The following is a 17,971-nucleotide window of genomic DNA, read 5'->3' on the forward strand; positions in this document are numbered from 1 at the left end:
TCAGGAGCTCCTTTAGCTTGGCTCCTGTGTTTCTTCAATAAACCCTTATCATTTTCTCAGCACTGTCTTGTTTTCTGGCATTATAAGATGTTTTGGGCTCATCGTGTACTTTCCCTGCCCCAGCCCTGGAATCACTGGGTGACTTTTAAATAGAAATGACTATAGAGCACCAAATCAACATTTTAGCCTTGAATTTCAGATCCAAGTTATTTAGAAATCAATTAACTAACAGAAAATAGATGGTCTTTTATGTGGTGCCCGGACGCCAAAAGCGGAGAAGAAAGCCTGTGCCCTTCCCAAAACTGAAGGCCAAGAAGGCAGTGCTGAAAGGCACCCACAGCCACAAAAAAAAAAAAAAAAGAAGAAGAAAAGGACCCACACGTCACCTACCTTCTGGTGGCCGAAGGCTCTGTGTTTCCAAAGGCAGCCCAAACCTCCCTGGAAGAACAGCCCCAGGAGAAATCAGCTTGACACTATGCCGTCGTCGAGTTCCCCCTGAACATTGAGTCGGCCATGAAGAAGATCGAAGATAACAACACACTTGAGTTTACTGTGATTGTGAAGGCCAACAAGCACCAGATCAAACAGACTGTGAAAAAGCTCTATGACATTAACATGGTCAAGGTCAACACCCCGATTACGTCTGATGAAGAGAAGGCAGGGTATGTTCAGCTGGCTCCTGACTATGATGCTTTGGATGTTGCCAAAAAATTGGGATCATCTAAAACAAGTCCAGCTGGCTAAGTCTCAGTATAAAATTTTTCACCACACACAAAGATAATATCAATAATATGCACCAAATTCCAGACCCATTTATGCAGGAGGAGATATATTGCACAAAACAGGTGAAGAAGGGAGCTTGGCAGCATGGAAGACAGGGGCTGGACGTCTGAAGAGCTGATTCTGGAGTGTCTTTCCTGCCAGACTTGTGTCTCCATACAATCCACATTGCCTTTCCTCCCAGGGAGCAAGCCTGGCTGAACATACTGCTCTCAGACTTACGATGAACATCAAATGAGCCGCGAATGAAAATGCTTTATAAACTGTAAAACGTTATATAAATGTGAGGTGTAAGTGTTATTACTTCTATGAACACTTATTCATCATCATCATGACGGAGCTAGATTGGACCTGAAAGATCATTTTGTTCAACACCTGTGTTTTACAGGGAGGGAAGCTGAGCCCCAGACAGGTTAAGTCATTCGCCTCAGGCTCCAGGGTGGTAAAACAGAAACAAAAGCCAAGGTCTTCTCACCCCTGGCCCTGTGTTCTCTCAATTACAATTGCTATTGAAACCCTTTTTTCATCACCAAACCTAGGAGGAGCTGCCATGATATTAAAAAAAAAAAAAAGATCTACTTCTAAAATAGAATTCAGGTAGGGGAGGGAAAAGGAATGCCGATGTTACCTTATGAAACGTTCAAGTTTTCTGGGTACCTTTTCATGCATTATGCTTGGCTCTCCAATTACAGTAGGGCTTTTTTTTTAAATTCTTTTCTGCAAGAAACAGCAAAAGATAAGGTATCTCTGTTCTGAGAAACGTACTGTCTGAACCTGGTCCTGGGAGGGATTCCCTTTCCACTGCCGCAGGAGACTCCTACACAATGTGGCAATCACTAAGTGAAGCCAGACATCTGGCTGTTTGGAAACATCTAGGTGATTGCCCACGTGTTTTCTCCCTTTTTATTCCAGATGTTTGGGATCATGGAGAGAAAGTCTCTGTGTCCTGAGTAGCAAGGGAAGAAAGGTTTTATTTTTTAAATCATATCTATTATAAGGAGCCCTAGTAGTGCAATGGTTAAGTGCTCAGCTGCTAATTGAAAAGCTAGCAGTTTGAACCCCCCCAGCAGCTCTGAGGGACAAAGACCTGGCGATCTGCTCATGTAAAGATTACAGCCAAGAAAACACTATGGAGCAGATCTTCTCTGTCACATGCGGTTGCTAAGAGTTGAAAATTGGCTGGATGGCACTGAACGACAAAACATATTTTCATAGTATCTCAGTTTTTTTTCTGTAATATTTGTTGAAAAGGGACTCTATGCTAGAAATATATGTTTCATAGGATCTTGATTCTCAAAATTTTCTTGTTAAACGCAGGAAATTTGGTGTTGACTATCACATTCCTCTTACCACTGGACAGTTGCTTTCCTCTCCCGGGTAGATCTGGGGCAATTGTCAGTTGTAATGTTTTTCTACCTCTGGGTATATGGATGTATGACCAGATATTACTAATCATGGAGCCTCTTCTCTGTCTATGATAGTTACGCAGGACGGATGATAGCATTTGTACTTCTGGATCCCACTGTACGTGAGCTGGACCCCAGGACTTTGTAGTCACATGAACCAGAAAATCCTTCCTTTTCTTAAAATGACTGACTTGGATTTCTATCTCTTGTAACCCTAAGATTTCTCACTAATAGCAGCTACGTGCCTCATGGGTTGTCCAGTTTACTTGCCTAAAATGTAGTACTGGGCCTGGCCCATTGTAGGCAAGCAATAAATGCATGTTGTATCCCACCTTGGAGAGTGGCGTCTGGGGTCTTCAGCACTAGCAAGCAGCCATCTAAGATGCATCAATTGGTCTCAACCCACCTACAGCAAAGGTGAATGAAGACCACCAAAGACACAAGGTAATTATGACCCCAAGAGACAGAAAGGACCACATAAACCAGAGACTCCAACAGCCTGAGACTGGAAGAACTAGATGGTGACCGGCTATGACTGATGACTGCCCTGACAGGGAACACAAGAGAGAGCCCCTGATGGAGTGGGAGAACAGTGGGATGCAGACCTGAAGTTCTTGTAAAAAGACCAGACTTAATGGGTCTGATTGACACTGGAGGGACCCCAGGGGTCATGGCCCCTGGACCCTCCATTAGCTCAAGACTGGAACCATTCCTGAAGCCAACTCTTCAGACAGGGATTGGGCTGGACTACAAAACAGAAAAGGATACTGGTGAGGAGTGAGCTTCTTGGCTCAAGTAGACACATGAGACTCTGTGGGCAGCTCCTGTCTCAAGGTGAGATGAGAAGGCAGAGGGGGCCAGGAGCTGGCTGAAAGGACATGGGGAGTACAGGGTGGAGAGAAGGAGTGTGCTGTCACATTAGGGGGAGGGCAGCTGGGGTTACATAGCAAGGTGGGTATAAGTTTTTGTATGAGAGGCTGACTTGATTTGTAAATTTCCACTTAAAGCACAATAAATAAATAATAAAATAAGTGCACGTTGAATGCGTGAGCACTTTGGGGGTAAATCTTGCACGGGTTTTTCCGTCCAAGTGTGTGAGCCTGCGGTTTCGACTGCTTCTTTCAACGGCCGTTTATCAGGGTACAAGAGGCATATGGGGTGTGTAACGGTTTATTTTGGAATTATCAGTGAGCAGTGACGTAACTCAAAGGAAAGGACGAAAGACAAGCAAGGTATCTGAATAATTCACAAACTGGATAATTAGTCTGAATGGGTAGCATTACCAGACATTCCACTGCTCAGGATCCTTTGTTCAGCCAATAGCCACAATCTGTCTCATTTCATTACATCAGATTTTTAATGAGTACGGAGGGAGAAAAAAATCTCTCGGTTGTTAGAGTTCCACTACATGCCAGGCTTTAGGCTGGGCAGCCGGGTCAGTGGCACGGGTGTGTGCAACCCATGGAGTCCCACAGGACCCTCGCTTACAGGAGCCCCACGCTTGTTTTAATGCTTCGTTGTCGCCTTCTTGAAATTAATAATTTTTGAACAAGAGGTCCCACATTTTCATTTGTCCCTGGGTTGTGTAAATTATGTAACTGGTCCTGCTGGGAAATTTGTATGTTCTCTATTAATCCTCATAGCAGTGCCAGGATATTGTGTCATTATCCTATCTTTCCAGACGGAGGACCGGGATAGGTGACTGGCCCAAGGTCACATTGAAGAGCCAAGGTTTGGACTTATGCCTGTCTGGCTTGAGAGCCTTTGAGTTTTCCTCTGCCTCCACTGCTCATGAAGCTAATAAGAGGTGAGTCCTGCTTTCGAGGGGGCCTACACTCATCTTCTGGAAAACCCAATCACTAGAAAAGAGCACCATGTTTGGTAAAGTAGAGAATCAGCGAAAACCAGGTAAACCCTCCAGGAGATGGATTGACACAATAACCACAACAACGGACTCAGACATACCAAAGACCATGAAGAGAGTGCAGGATCTGGTAATGTTTTGCTCTGTTATACATAAGGCCACCATCAGTCAGGGCCAGTTTGAGAACTGACAACAACATCTGATGCTGGGTAGACAAATACGGACAGCATGAGGACAAGTAAATTTGAGGATTCTCCAAACGCCAAGTGTGCAATTGGTCCAGAAACATCTCAAGCTCTTTATATTCATTCATCAAGTCAATATTTATTGAGGACAATGAATGAAAAATGCAGGATATTTGATCAAAATAGAGTGATCAGAAAATCCCTCTCCAAAGGGAGGATATTTGAGCTGAAAGCTGGAGAATCCAGCCAAGAGGAAAGCTTGCATAAGCACCTTTCAGGAAGAATGGTGGAGAGTGCAAAAGTCCATGGAGCTTCAAATAGCTTAGCATGTTGTGTTGACTCTCCTCATTTTAGCTTTTCAAGGCAGGTACTGTATTATCTGTATTTTGCAGATGAGGAAACTGAGGCTTGGGAGGTAAAGGTACCTGTCCAAGGTTACAGTACTGGAAGACTAAGCATGAAATTCTATTTCCAGACCTGGTGCGATGGAACACTCCACTCTGGCCTCCCCAGAACACTAAGCTGGTGAAGGAATTTGTTTTAAAGGTGAAAGCCTCAGAAGGAATCTGAATGGAGACCTCTTTGACTACATAAATATTTATTGAAAATTTGCATCAAATTTCCTAGTCTTCTATTTTTTTCCTACCCGGCAGAACATGTTTCCCTGGGACGTATAAATCCTGGGGAGGACTGCAGTTTGATTTAGGGGTTGGGTGGGCATGGGATAGATGGCATGTTAAACAGGCTACCTAGTCCACCTCATCTGAGTTCAGTTACTCCTTATCTTGAATTTTGAGGTTCCAGCACCCTTCTCTAATCACCCATCTGTCAGTTTGTTGTACTGTGGCTTGAGTGTTACTACGATGCTAGAAACTAGGCCACTGGTATTTCAAGTAACAGAAGCATCACTCATGGTAGACAGGTTTTAGCAAAGCTTCCAGACTAACACAGGCTAGGAATAAAGTTTGGCAGTCTACTTATGAAAATCAGCTGACAAAAACCCTATGGATCACAAGAGAATATTGTCTGATAGAGTGCTGGAAGATAAACCTCCTGGATCAGAAGGCACTACCCAGTAGCTCTAACAACAGACTCAAACACACTAATGGTCATGGAGATGGCACAGGATTCTGCAGTGTTTCATTCCATTATATATAAGGTGGTGATAAATTGGAGCCAACTTGACAGCAACTAACAACAGAGTGCCCTGAGAGATGAGACTCTTTGCTCCAATAGAACTGCCAAAAGTCAGCCCAGAACCACATGCGTCCAATGCTCATGACACCCAGCTCCAGTGAAGCTGGATCCACGGCTACCTCAGGTTTGGACCAGGTCCCTGGAAAGCCCTGCCCCAGTCACTAAGAGGCTTAGGAAGCTGAGCTAGGCTAGTGATAGGTGTGACCTTGTTTCCACCTATACCCAAAAGAAGAAACCACGACCAGAGTTCCATCTGCCCCAGTCCTGAACAAGAAAGAAACCTTTACATTCATCACCTAGCCTGAAATTACTTTGGCCGGATTTTAAAACCAGTAATAACTAAAAATAACAATGATTATATGTATTTAAATAGAAGACACATTTGCTTAAATGGGGAATATTAACGATCATTACGCAAGATAATAAGATGATTTGGACCTGCAACATGTACTTGTGATATAGCTAAGTGCACTAAAATTTGCATTTGTGCTTGTTTCAAACCACTAATTTCAACGTGCTATAGTTAATTATTGGGTCATATCGTTGCTTTATTGCTTTTGGCTATAAGATTTATTGAGCAAAGCATGAGTAAAATGCAATTTTTAAAGTAAGTTATAAAGATCACATCATCACAAAGCTACCGTGGGAATTCTGTACGTAAAAATAGCTATTTTTGATAGTTTCATAAAAGTCATCGTGTTTGATATTTTAAAACACACTCCTGACTTTTGAGGTAGTGAAATCAAAGACAGTCTCTGGAAGTTACATGCATGACCGTGTCTGGTAGCAAGCGGTTTATCTTTTCTGGTATTGTTCTGGGTATTAACTAAAGCATTCTTTTAAAAATGGCAAATATGTTTGCAAGTACACGGTCACGGCCTTGAAAACCCTATTTATAGAGCAGTCCTACTCTGTACACATGGGGTCGCCATGAGTCGGAACTGACTTGATGGTAACTGGTTGTATTTTTCTCCCCCCAGCCACATTTTCTTTATTGCACCCTATGTATTGAGAGGCTACCTAGCTTTTATTTTGCTCTATGTTAATAATGTCCAAGTAGCCTTCCTGCAAATTACCACTGCCTGTTTGTCCAAGTTTCGAGTAATTATACCTCATTGGGCTGCAATTATGGTCTCACACCAGACTTAGCACAGGCACCGTCAGAGTCTGATCAAATTTGGGAGAAATGTTGCCAGTTTTCAGACATGAGAAAAAGATCTCCCCACCCCCGGCTCCAGTGTGAGCCCTGATATCATAAACAAAAGGAACTTGGAGAAAGGTGTGAGCATATCTAGTCTCAGCACAGAGAGTGCACAGAGCGCCCTGAAACCGTCTTTCTAGCAGAAGCTGGAATACTCTGCTGTGCTTGTTCAATTAGCCACTTCAGGAGACAAATTGGTAACAACAAAAAGTTGAGTCTCTTCAGTTTCTTTCTTTCTTTTTTTTTCCCAGAGAAATGGGAAAAGCTTGCCATAAAAAAAACGAGAAATCTTCCTTTCGTGGGCGTTTAGAAACAAACCTCCTGTCTAATAGCATCGGCCATGAAACGCTATGCTCAGCAAGCTGAGCCACAGTTCCAGAATACCTGTGGGCGCCGTGTCTTTAGAGAACAGCCCAGTTCCTTCTCTGCAGATAATCACAAAATGAATCTGAGTTATGCCCAGAGTGATTCTTTCCCATGACTCCACTGTGACAAGCGAGCCCTGGTTCGCTTGCACACATCAGCTAAAGGTCATCCAGAGTTGTGGCTGTCCACACGCTCATGGTGCCCACATCTTTCTGCTCCAAAGGCAACAGTTTACTGTGATAAAATCATGTTCCTTTTGCTTTGTAAGTTACTGTTCAGGCGGGACATGGCGGGAGAAACAAACCCAATCCACCGCCACCCCCGCCCCAGGAAACGCAGAGGTTTTTGTTTCTGGATCAGAGAATGCTGTCTTCCCTTTGTCACGCCTGGCAGGCAGCCTTGGGTGGAGGCTGTGCTCGCATGGACGTGTTTGGTAACTTGAGGAAGAGATGGAGCAATCAGTTATCCGCTTTGCTATCACTTAGCAAACCGCACGCCTAGAGTGGCCATCTTGAATTGATTGTCCCAGAGACACAAGTCAAAAGCAAGCTCTGTGCCAATCTTGCATGCCAACAGATGGCTCCAAATGAGGCCATTGTTTTGACAGTTTCACAGAAGAACCCCAGACAGCCTGAACAAACCCTTACACGGGTTGGATCACCCAGAACAGTTGTGAGATGAAAAATGAACTCGGCCCAAACCATTGGAAAACGGGAAGCAGTACTGAGGGTTTCTCTCTGACTCCTCAAATCCATGGAAACCCGAGTGAGGCTGGGAAATTATGGCCTGATTCACCTGCCGGCCACTCCTTTGCCCTAGGTGCTGGACCCCCCTGCCCCATGGCAGGGGTGATCTGACTAGGGGGAAGACAATTATTTCACATCTCAGTGTTTGCAAGCTCCATGTAGAAGTTTCTTGGTAGCAGGGATGCTGATATTCTTAGAACAGGCTGCATTTTTCGCTAATTCCAAGATGTATGTGTGTACCAAGTCATGTAGCCCCAAAGTAACATTGGAAATTCATAGAATTAGAGCATCCACTGGGACTACTTATCATTTGAATTGGGAAGCTGGGCAAGCGTAGATCTTTCTGAGTTCTCTGTGAGAATGACCACTGTCTTGGCTTTCAGAGTACACAGCACCACATAGGGATCCTTTGACAATACTACTCGGGTCCTTAGTACTGATCCAACGTGACTGGATCCCTCAAGCTTAAGCACAGAAGAAGAGACATTTCCCTGCTTTACGTCCATTGTTCTCATCAGAAATGGGGTCAAAAGTGGTCACATTTTTCGCCTTCTTCATGATGTGGTAGAAAGAACACTGGGTTAGAGGTATGTTTTCTACCTATAGGTTCTTGCTCTGGAAACTCATGAAGGCAGAAAACCAGACTTGAGATTTGAGTCTTATTATGGATTGAATTATACCACCACCCCTCCCCCCTCCAAAAAAGGAAGCTCTGTTGAAGTCCTAACCCCTATACCTGTAAATGTGACTCTGTAAGGAAATAGGAATTTCTTTTGTTAAATTAATGAGGCGATACCAGAGTAGGGTGGTGGGCTCTAAATCTAATCCCTTCTGAGTGGAGTTTTATAAAAAAAGGCAGAATAGACAGAGAGAGAGAGAGAGCTACACACAGGAAGAAACAGACACCATGGGAAGATTTCTCTACAAGCCAAGGAATGTCAAGGAGCACCCAGGGCTACTGGCAAGGAGGGACCCTCCCCTAGAGCTGATGCCCTGATTTGGATTTCTAGCCCCCAAAGCTGTGAGATAATAAATTTTTGTTCTTCAAAGCCACTCATTTGTTGTATTTTTGTTATGGCAGCCCCAGGTAGACAAGTCTCAAGTCCCTTTCTAGCAGCAACCGTCACTTGCTGAGCTTCCCATTCGTGGAAGAACACTGAGCTAAAAGGTCTCTGATGACGTGTGCTCTCTGATCATATGATCCTGCTCAAGTGGTGCAATTGGATATGCCCTAGGGCATCTTTACCAGTGCAGGCATAAACATCATCACAGGAGGGACTAGAATTTAGGAAGTGAATTTCAAGTTCTTTCAACAGCTTACTCCCCAGACTGGACAATATTGGTCAAGTGGAATCTTAGATTGAAAACCTTAATGCATGGAATTTTATTATAGGTGTTCATGACATTTTACAAGCCAACTCACAAATGGCTTTCATTTCCCTGCTTTGAAGGGAGAGCGTAAAGAAAGACTCCATGCTTTTGAAAAGACATGCAGGGGTGAAACAACAATTGTAGATATTGTGGGGCACAGGACTTGGCCTTATTGGTGATAACCCAAGGAAGAAGTCAGGCTGAAAGTTAATAACAAAAGCTGATTGAAGCCCAGCGGTGCTGCCACTCCATGTCCTCCAAAATGACTCTTTGCTTTCCCTCTGTGTAACGATGCTCATCACATTGCTACAGCTTTTCTCTTATTCCCTTCCATAGTTCAGGGATTGCAAAGCCCTGTCTGAAATCTCTTAAAATGACATCATTTTATATTGACAACTAGTTTCCACCCCTGCTCCCTCCACTAAGGCATTATTTGTAAAGGGGCTTTTTATGGATTGAATTGTGCTGCCCCAAAATATGTATTGAAATTCTGGCCCCTCTACCTATGGATATAATATAATCTAATGTAGTGTAATGTTATCACATTCCATAATGCAATCTAATGTAATCAGTCAATCCGGTTGAAGTCATACCAGTGTAATCACTTCTGGGTTATAGAAAGGGCAGCACAGAGACAGAGATGAGCAAGAACAAACTGGGGAAGACAGGCATCATGTGAACATTGCCAAGAACCAAGGAATGCCTGGGGCTTCTGACCAGGAAGGAATCCACACAGCCAAGACCCTGACTGTGAGAAAAAAAAGTTCTGCTCTTTAAAGCCACTCTTGTGTTGAACATTCTGCTCTTTTAAGAGCTACGTATCTGGAATCAAATTGACAAGAGCAACTCGAAAGGTTAGATAGGAACCTTAGGGGGCAGTGAGTTTATGTTAATGGAGGAGGAATGACTCGGAAAAGGAGAGCGAGAATGTTTCCACCACTTGAAGAATGTAATCAATGTCACCGAACTGTAGATGCAGAAACTGTTGAATTGGTGTGTGTTTTGCTGAGTGTATTCTCAGCAACAACACAAATGCAATAAATAATAATAATAATAGAAGCCATCCTTGTGGTTTTTCTGTTACATCAGCACTAGGAAACTAAAAGCCTCATTTATTCTAGGAACTATTACCTAAGCAGTATATGCGCCAGGCCCCCTGTGCTGGGGGGGGGGGAGGAAACCAAAGCCGTTGCCATCAGGTTGATTCTAACTATAGTGACCCTATGCTGGGTGGTAGGACACAAATATGACCACAACACAGACCTCTTTTCAAGGAGCTCACACTGTAAAGGTGGGACGTTATAACACAATCTGCTACGTGCGAGGATGGAGACGTGCCCCAGGTATTTGCACAGAGAGTTACTGAGGGCAGAAGACCAGCACCCAGCCCAGCCTGGGGGCCCAGGAAGATTTCCAGGGGGAGATGACTAGTGATTCACGCATAACCTGTTGCCGTTGAGTCAGTTCCAACTCATGGTGACCCTGTGTGTGTCAGAGCAGAACTGCTTCGCAGGATTTTCAACGGGTGATTCTGTTTTGAAAGTAGATCACCAGGCCCTTCTTCTAAATAACCTATGGGTGGACTCGAACTTCCAACCTTTCACTTAGCAGCCAAGTGCATTAACCATTTCTACCACCTCATAAGGGAGGGTTATCAAGGGATTTGTTAGAATGAGAGAGCCATTCAACCAGAGGGAAATGTGAGCAAAAATAAGAGGCAAGATCAGCAAGCTGAGTGTTTGTGTGTGGGAGCTCCAGGCAGCTTGGCGTCACTGAAGTATAGCTTCTCCACTCATAATTCACAGTTAGTGAAAGCAGGAACAGCGGTCAGTATGTGTCTTCTTCTCCTAGCACTTCTTATAGATCACGCCTTGCCTTAGAACTAATTACAAAGGGGAGACTAGGCTAGTCCCCATCCTGGTGTGATTCACTCACAACCTCTGAAGCATGTGTATAACATGAAAGAGGTTAAAATGAATACAGTGATTCATCTTTCTCATTTGAAGACACTCAAGGAACGGCGTGGATCTGTTTCTGGACGTTATCACAGGGGAGGTGTGTAGGGCGGGCTGGAGGCTGATCTGCAGAGCCAGCCCCCCATGGCCTGTGCAGTGACTTTAAATAAGTGCAGGTGTGGGGCTGGGGGGCCCCACTGTCACTGAATTGGAGACAGATCACACCAAGGCTGGCCTTATTCCCATACCTGTGGCTTTACATCATGGAAGAATGTACCATACCCTCCCTCCCTTCTAACTACCTCTTGACTCCGTCACTACTCTTCAGAAGTTTCCTTATGTATAAAAATAACTGCAGCTACTTTACTAGTATGACCATTATTATCCTCATTTAATCGTTGCTAGATGCCAGTGAGTTGGTTCCAGTGCACAGCGGTTCTATGTACAGCAGGATGAAACCTTGCCCGGCTCTGCGTCATCCTCACAATCATTACTAGGTGTGAGGCCACTGTTGCAGCCACTGCGTCAGTTAATCTCATTGAGGGTCATCCTTTTTTTTTTTTTTTTTTTGATCCTCTACTTTACCAAATGTAATGTTCTTCTACAGGGCCTGGTCCTTCCTGATTATATATCCAGAGTATGTGAGATATAGTCTCTCCATCCTCACTTCCAAGGAGCATTCTGGCTGTACTTCTTCCAAGACAGATTTGTCTGTTCTTCTGGAAGTCCACAATTCAAAGGCATCAATTCTTCTTGAGTCTTCCTTACTCGTTGTCCAGCTTTCACATGCATACAAGGCAGCTGAAAACGCCATGGCTTGGGTCAGGTGCACCTTAATCGTCAAAGTGACATCTTTGCTTTTTAACACTTTAAAGAGGTCTTTTGTAGCAGATTTGCCCAGGGCAATATATCATTTGATTTGTCGACTGCTGGTTCTATGGGCATTGATTGCTGTTTCAAGTATAATGAAATCCTTGACAACTTCAGTCTTTTCTTTGTTTATTACAATGTTGCTTATTGATCCAATTCTAAGCATTTGTTTTCTTTATGTTGAGGTGTAATCTGTACTGAAGGCCGAAGTCTTTCATCTTCAGCAGTAAGTGCCTCAAGTTGTCTTCACTGTCAGTAAGCAAAGGTGCGTCATCATCTGCATATCGCAGGTTGTGAATGAGTTTCCCTTCAATCCTGATGCCACGTTCTTCTTCATATAGTCTAGCATCTTGGATTATTTACTCAGCATACAGACCGAATAAGCATGGAGAAAGGATACAACCCAAGCATGGAGAAAGGATACAACCCCGACGCACAACTCTCCTGATTTTAAAACACGCAGTATCTGCTTGTTGTGTTCCAGTGACTGCCTCTTGGTCTGTGTACAGGTTCCACATGAGCACAATTGTGTTCTGGAATTCTCATTCCTCCCAATGTTATGTAAAATTTTTTATGATCCACACAATCAAATACCTTTGCATAGTCAATAAAACAGAGGTAACCATCTTTCTGGTGTTTTCCATTTTCAGCCAAGATTCATCCGACATCAGCAATGATAGCCCTTGCTTCTGAATCTGGCTTGAATTTCTGACAGTTCCCTGTTGATGTACATGCTGCAACTGCTTTTGAATAATCTTCAGCAAAATTTTACTTGTGTGTAATATTAATATTGTTTGATAATTTCCATGTTTGGTTGGATCACATTTCTTTGGAATAGGCACAAATACGGATCTCCTCAAGTCCTTTGGCCCAGTAGCTCTCTTCCAAATTTCTTGGCATAGATGAGTATTTCTAGCACTGCATCGTTTGTTGAAACATCTCAATTGGTATTTGTCAATTCCTGGAACTTTGTTTTTCACCAATGCCTTCAATGCAGCTTGGACTTCTTTCTTCGATACCATCAGTTCTTGATCTTATGCTGCCTTCTGAAATGGTTGAACATTGACCGATTCTTTTTGGTACAGTGACTGTGTGTATTCCTTCCACCTTATCTCGATGCTTCCTGCGTCGTTCAATATTTTGCCCATAGAATCCCTCAAAATTGCAACTCAAGGCTTGATTTTTTTCTTCAGTTCTTTCAGCATGAGAAGTGTGGAAAGTGCTCTTCCCTTTTGGTTTTCTATCTCCAGGTCTTTGCACATTTCACTAGATATTTGACTTTGTCTTCTTGAGTCACCCTTTGAAACCTTCTGTTCAGCTCTTTTACTTCATCATTTCTTTCATTCGCTTAAGCTAATCTATGTTAAAGAGCAAGTTTCAGCGTCAATTCTGACATTCATTTTGGTCTTTTCTTTCTTTCCTGTCTTTTTAATGACCTTTTGTTTTCTTTATGTATGATGTCCTTGATGTCATCCCACAACTGGTCTGGTTGAATCTATTCCTGAGATGGTCTCCAAATTTAGGTGGGATATACTCAAGGTTGTATTTTGGCTCTCATGAACTTGTTTTAATTTTCTTCAACGTTGGCTTGAACTTGCATATGAGCAATTGATGATCTGTTCCACGGTTGGTCCCTGGCCTTGTTCTGACTGACGGTATTGAGATTTCCAACATGTCTTTCCACAGACGTGGTCGACTTGATTCTTGCCCTTTCCATCTGGCGAGGTCCATGTCTGCAGTCGCCATTTATGTTGGAAAATGGTATTTGCAATGAATAAGTTGTTGGTCTTGCAAAATTCTATCATGGGATCTCTGGGGTCATTTCTATCACAAAGGCTATGTTTTCCAGTTACTGACCTTCCTTCTTTGTTTCCAACTTTTGCATTCCAATCACCAATAATTTCTAATGCATCTTGATTACATGTTCTATGGATTTCAAACTGCAGAAGTTGATAAAAATTTTCAGTTTCCTCATCTTTGACCTTAGTGGTTGGTGTATAAATTTGAATAATAGTTGCTTGTATTAACCAGTCTTCCTTCTAGGCATATGGATATTATTCTATCACTGACAGTGCTGTACTTCAAGATAGATCTCGAAATGTTCCTTTTGACAATGAAAGTGTCTCCCTTTCTCCTCAATTCATCATTCCTGGCATAGTAGATCATAGGATTGCCTGATTCAAAATGGCCAATATCAGTCCACTTTACAGATAAGGGAAACTGAGGCTTAATAGTTTAAATGCAGTAAGCATAAATATCTAATAAGGGCCAAACTCCGATCAGAACCTAGGTCTATCTAGTTGCAAAATCCAAGCACCTCTCTCCATATCCTGAAGACTCTACAAGTGTTCATGGAGTTTAAAGGAGGCCAGGTTGTTATCCGATTAATTAATATTTCTTGCCTCTGCACAAAGTTGTTTTCAGGCTGCAGTATCTTAATTAAGAGCCCAGAACATCATGACTAAGACCCTAGTTGACTAAAGATTCGTGCGATGGAGGCCCAAGAGAAGGATTCTTTCCTGGGTCCTGCTTCATATATTTTCTTATTTATTCTTGCTCTCTTGACACCTAAGCCTAGGTAATAATTTAAAAATGGCATAAACATGCATTATCACCGTAATTATTGTTAATGACTCCTGCCCATACTCAGGGTTCTCTAGGCTATCTTAGTTTGTGGGGGAGTATTTTAATTAAATATATTCAGCTCCAGATACCTAAATTTTGTGGGAGACTTCTCTCATGTGTGTATGACAGGGAATTCTGATACCGATGGCCCTTAGAGAGAGGACACTTTTACCCAGTGTAAGTATGGCAGCATCATCTGTATCTTTAAAAGCCAACTTTCTAAATTAAGTCACATATCGATCACTCTTCCAAGTTCAGTGGGATAGGATGGAAAAGGTGAGGAAAACGAAAGTGCATTAGTAGAATTTAACATTTAGTGAGGGCTACCAGGCACATCTGCTGGGTACTCACAGGCTTCAGATCCTAACCTCAGGCATGGGGATTCTTTCTGGGTTTGGTCAGTGAAATGGTACCAATCTAAGTATCCTGAGAATCAAGGGTTTTAATCTAGGAATTGGGGCTTTTATGAGTATTAAAAGGAGCTAACTGAAAGGTTGATGGTTGGAACCCATCAACCACTCTGTGGGAGAAAGATATGGCAGTCTGTTCCCATAACGATTACAGCCTTGGAAACCCTATGAGGCAGTTCTGCTCTGCCCTTAGAGTGGCTATAAGTTGGAATCGACTAGACGACACCCAACAACAACGCAAGTATTGAAAGAGTTAGAGTCACAAAGGTCAGGAAAGTCACTGTAGAAAGCCAGGGTAGCTGCAGCCAGAGGTTTGAGGGAGTAGACGTTGAAGACTTTGGTCTTCTCAAAACCTTCCAAGGAAATAGCTGTCCTTCTCAAGAATGCCTGAAGAAATCCACACCAGCTGGCTTAGTCTGCAATAGCAAAATGGAAGTTTTACAAGAACTGGCATAGAAGCCACCGTGCATTGCACACCTGCCGGTATGCCTGTTAAACCGACCTCCAGAGAAGAAAGGTCTCTTCTGGCCCACCATCTGGGCCTCCTTGGCAAACTCTAACATGAAACCACTTTGGGGAAGATATTCTGGGAGTTGCAGTTTCCCAAACCTTAGAAGGGTGTAGAGGTGATACTAAGTTGACAGAAGACCATTCAGCAGTCATCCTAAAAGTGTCTTCAGATGGTTCTCAAGTTGGGTTTTATGCCATTACTGTTTTTAGTGTAGTTATTGTAGGTAAACTGGATTTGCAGAAGCAGGTCTGGGCGCATCACTTTTACGGGTTACTTTCCTGCCTCCCGTGCCATGGGCTTCCCTGAAAATTCTCCTTGCCTCTCTTCCTTCTGAATCCTGCCACCAAGAGGTCCTCTTTGACTCAATTTTTTTTTTTTTTGCTTGTTTCTTAGCTGCGGGCTGATTAGTTAAGTGGTTACCCATCACCGTGCCATCCAAGGGACCCTCTGTTTCTTTTTGGAGGAGAGGTGACTTGTAGAGCACCTAGCAGTGATTGGCTCACAGTTGGGCACATGACTCAAATTGGTCCAATGAGAGTCAAATCTGGAACTTTTGTAAAAACTCTGGGAAAAAGGAGTTCTTTTTTGGGAGGTATGACTCAGGTGATAGAATGTAAGCCTACATGTATTCACCTTTTTGGTGCTAAGAGTAGACAGCCTTCCTGAAATGAAGCCATCAGAAAGAAAGTAGAGTACAGAAGGTGGTAAGACTCCTGATAATGTTGTTTGAGCCCCTAAAGTCAGTTGAACCTAAGGCTTCTGAATTCTTTGTTTTTGCTTTCTCAGAATTGCTTGCTTTTGGTTCCAGAATCTCTGTGGGTTGAGAGTCAAGAATGAGGGCAGAGATGCATCTGGTGTTAGACACTTTGGTTAGGATTCTGCTTCACAGATATGTGACCCTGGGTAGATTCCTCATTTGTAAATTGGGACAACAACATAGGGATGATTATGGGCATTAACAGAGACTAATGCAAAGGAGCTATCAAGGGTGTGAGGTACAGCAAGCACAGGGACCACACTTAACCCAGTACCAGGCGTAGTAGGCATAGGTGCCCAAGTAGTTATTTGTTGAATGAAGGAATGAATGGATTAAATGAATGGATCATCCCTAAGGTTTTATCCAGGTTTTAATCTGGTGCCTCACCAAAAATAGCAGCATTTGCTTTCCTTTTGATTTAAGTCAACTTTAAAAAAGAAAAATATATGAAGAGTAGTATGGAGGTCAGAAGAAGGAGAGTCAGGAATAGGAGGAGGTAAAGAAATGCATGGCTAATTGCCTCCTTGAACAAGTGCCTCCTTTGCCATGAAACCAGAAGAACTGGATTGTGCCTGTCTACCATTACTGAACTTTGTGATTGGAGGTTCTATGGAAGAATCCTGATCAAAAGGGGCGCAGGGAGGGTGGGGAATGCAGAGTAAAATTTCAAGTTCTCGTGGACCTCGGATTTTCTGGAGCCATTAAAACTGGACGAACCCCCAAATCTATTGCCCTGAGATAATCTTTAAAACTTAAACCAAAAATATCCCCTGAAGTTTTCTTTAAATCAAACAATAGTTTAGCTTAATTAGTAAAGAATGTCTGCTTTGAGCACTGTGCTATTTTAAAGAACTACAAGTAGTTCCCAACTTATAACGGGATTCCGTTCTGAAGGCTCCATCATGAGTTGACTCCATCGTTCTGATGTAAGTTGAATTCCTCTTTATTTTTTCTAAGTTTTTGTTATCATTGCCTTTTATTGTCAGTATCTTTATAAATCTGATCTTTGAACATCTGCAAGTGAACATTTGAGAATGATAACATCAGCAAATTATACACTGCAACATTGTATGTAGTACATATTACCACTGATAAGATAAACAAACAAAAAAAAGACAGTCCTAAGTGCAGTTCATAGTAACTCAAATACATCATAAGTTGGGGACTACCTGTATCTATATGGAATCAAATTGACAACAGCAACTTGAAAGGTTAGATAGGAACCTTAAGGGGAAGTGAGTTTTTGTTAATGGGGGAGGAACAATTTGGAAAGGGAAGGTGAGAATTGTTGTACAACTTGAAGAATGTGCAACTTATTCTCACTGTCCCTTTCCAAAATGTAACCAACGTCACCGAATCGTACCTGTAGAAACCATTGAATTAGTGTATGTTTTGCTGAGTATATTTTTGCCACAAAATAAAATAGTTTTAAAAATTAAATAATTTAGAAAAGAGTGGTATAGAAATAAATATAAAAGAAGTTGGAAGATGTAGAAAAGAAAAAAGCAGGGAAGAAACAAAACACCCATGATCTTACCCAGCAGAAATAACCGCTGGTAACATTTCCTTCCAGTCTTCTTTTCCCCAGGTATTTGTTTACATAGGTGAGTCATACTATGTACAGACTTTGTAACCTGTGTGTTATTTTTTCCCTTAATGTTACACGATAATTTGATTGCTCTTTGAGATGATTTTCAGTGTTTATTTATTCATTCACTGCTTCAATT

Source organism: Loxodonta africana, chromosome 16 (genome assembly GCF_030014295.1).
Source record: "Loxodonta africana isolate mLoxAfr1 chromosome 16, mLoxAfr1.hap2, whole genome shotgun sequence".
NCBI lineage: Eukaryota > Metazoa > Chordata > Mammalia > Proboscidea > Elephantidae > Loxodonta > Loxodonta africana.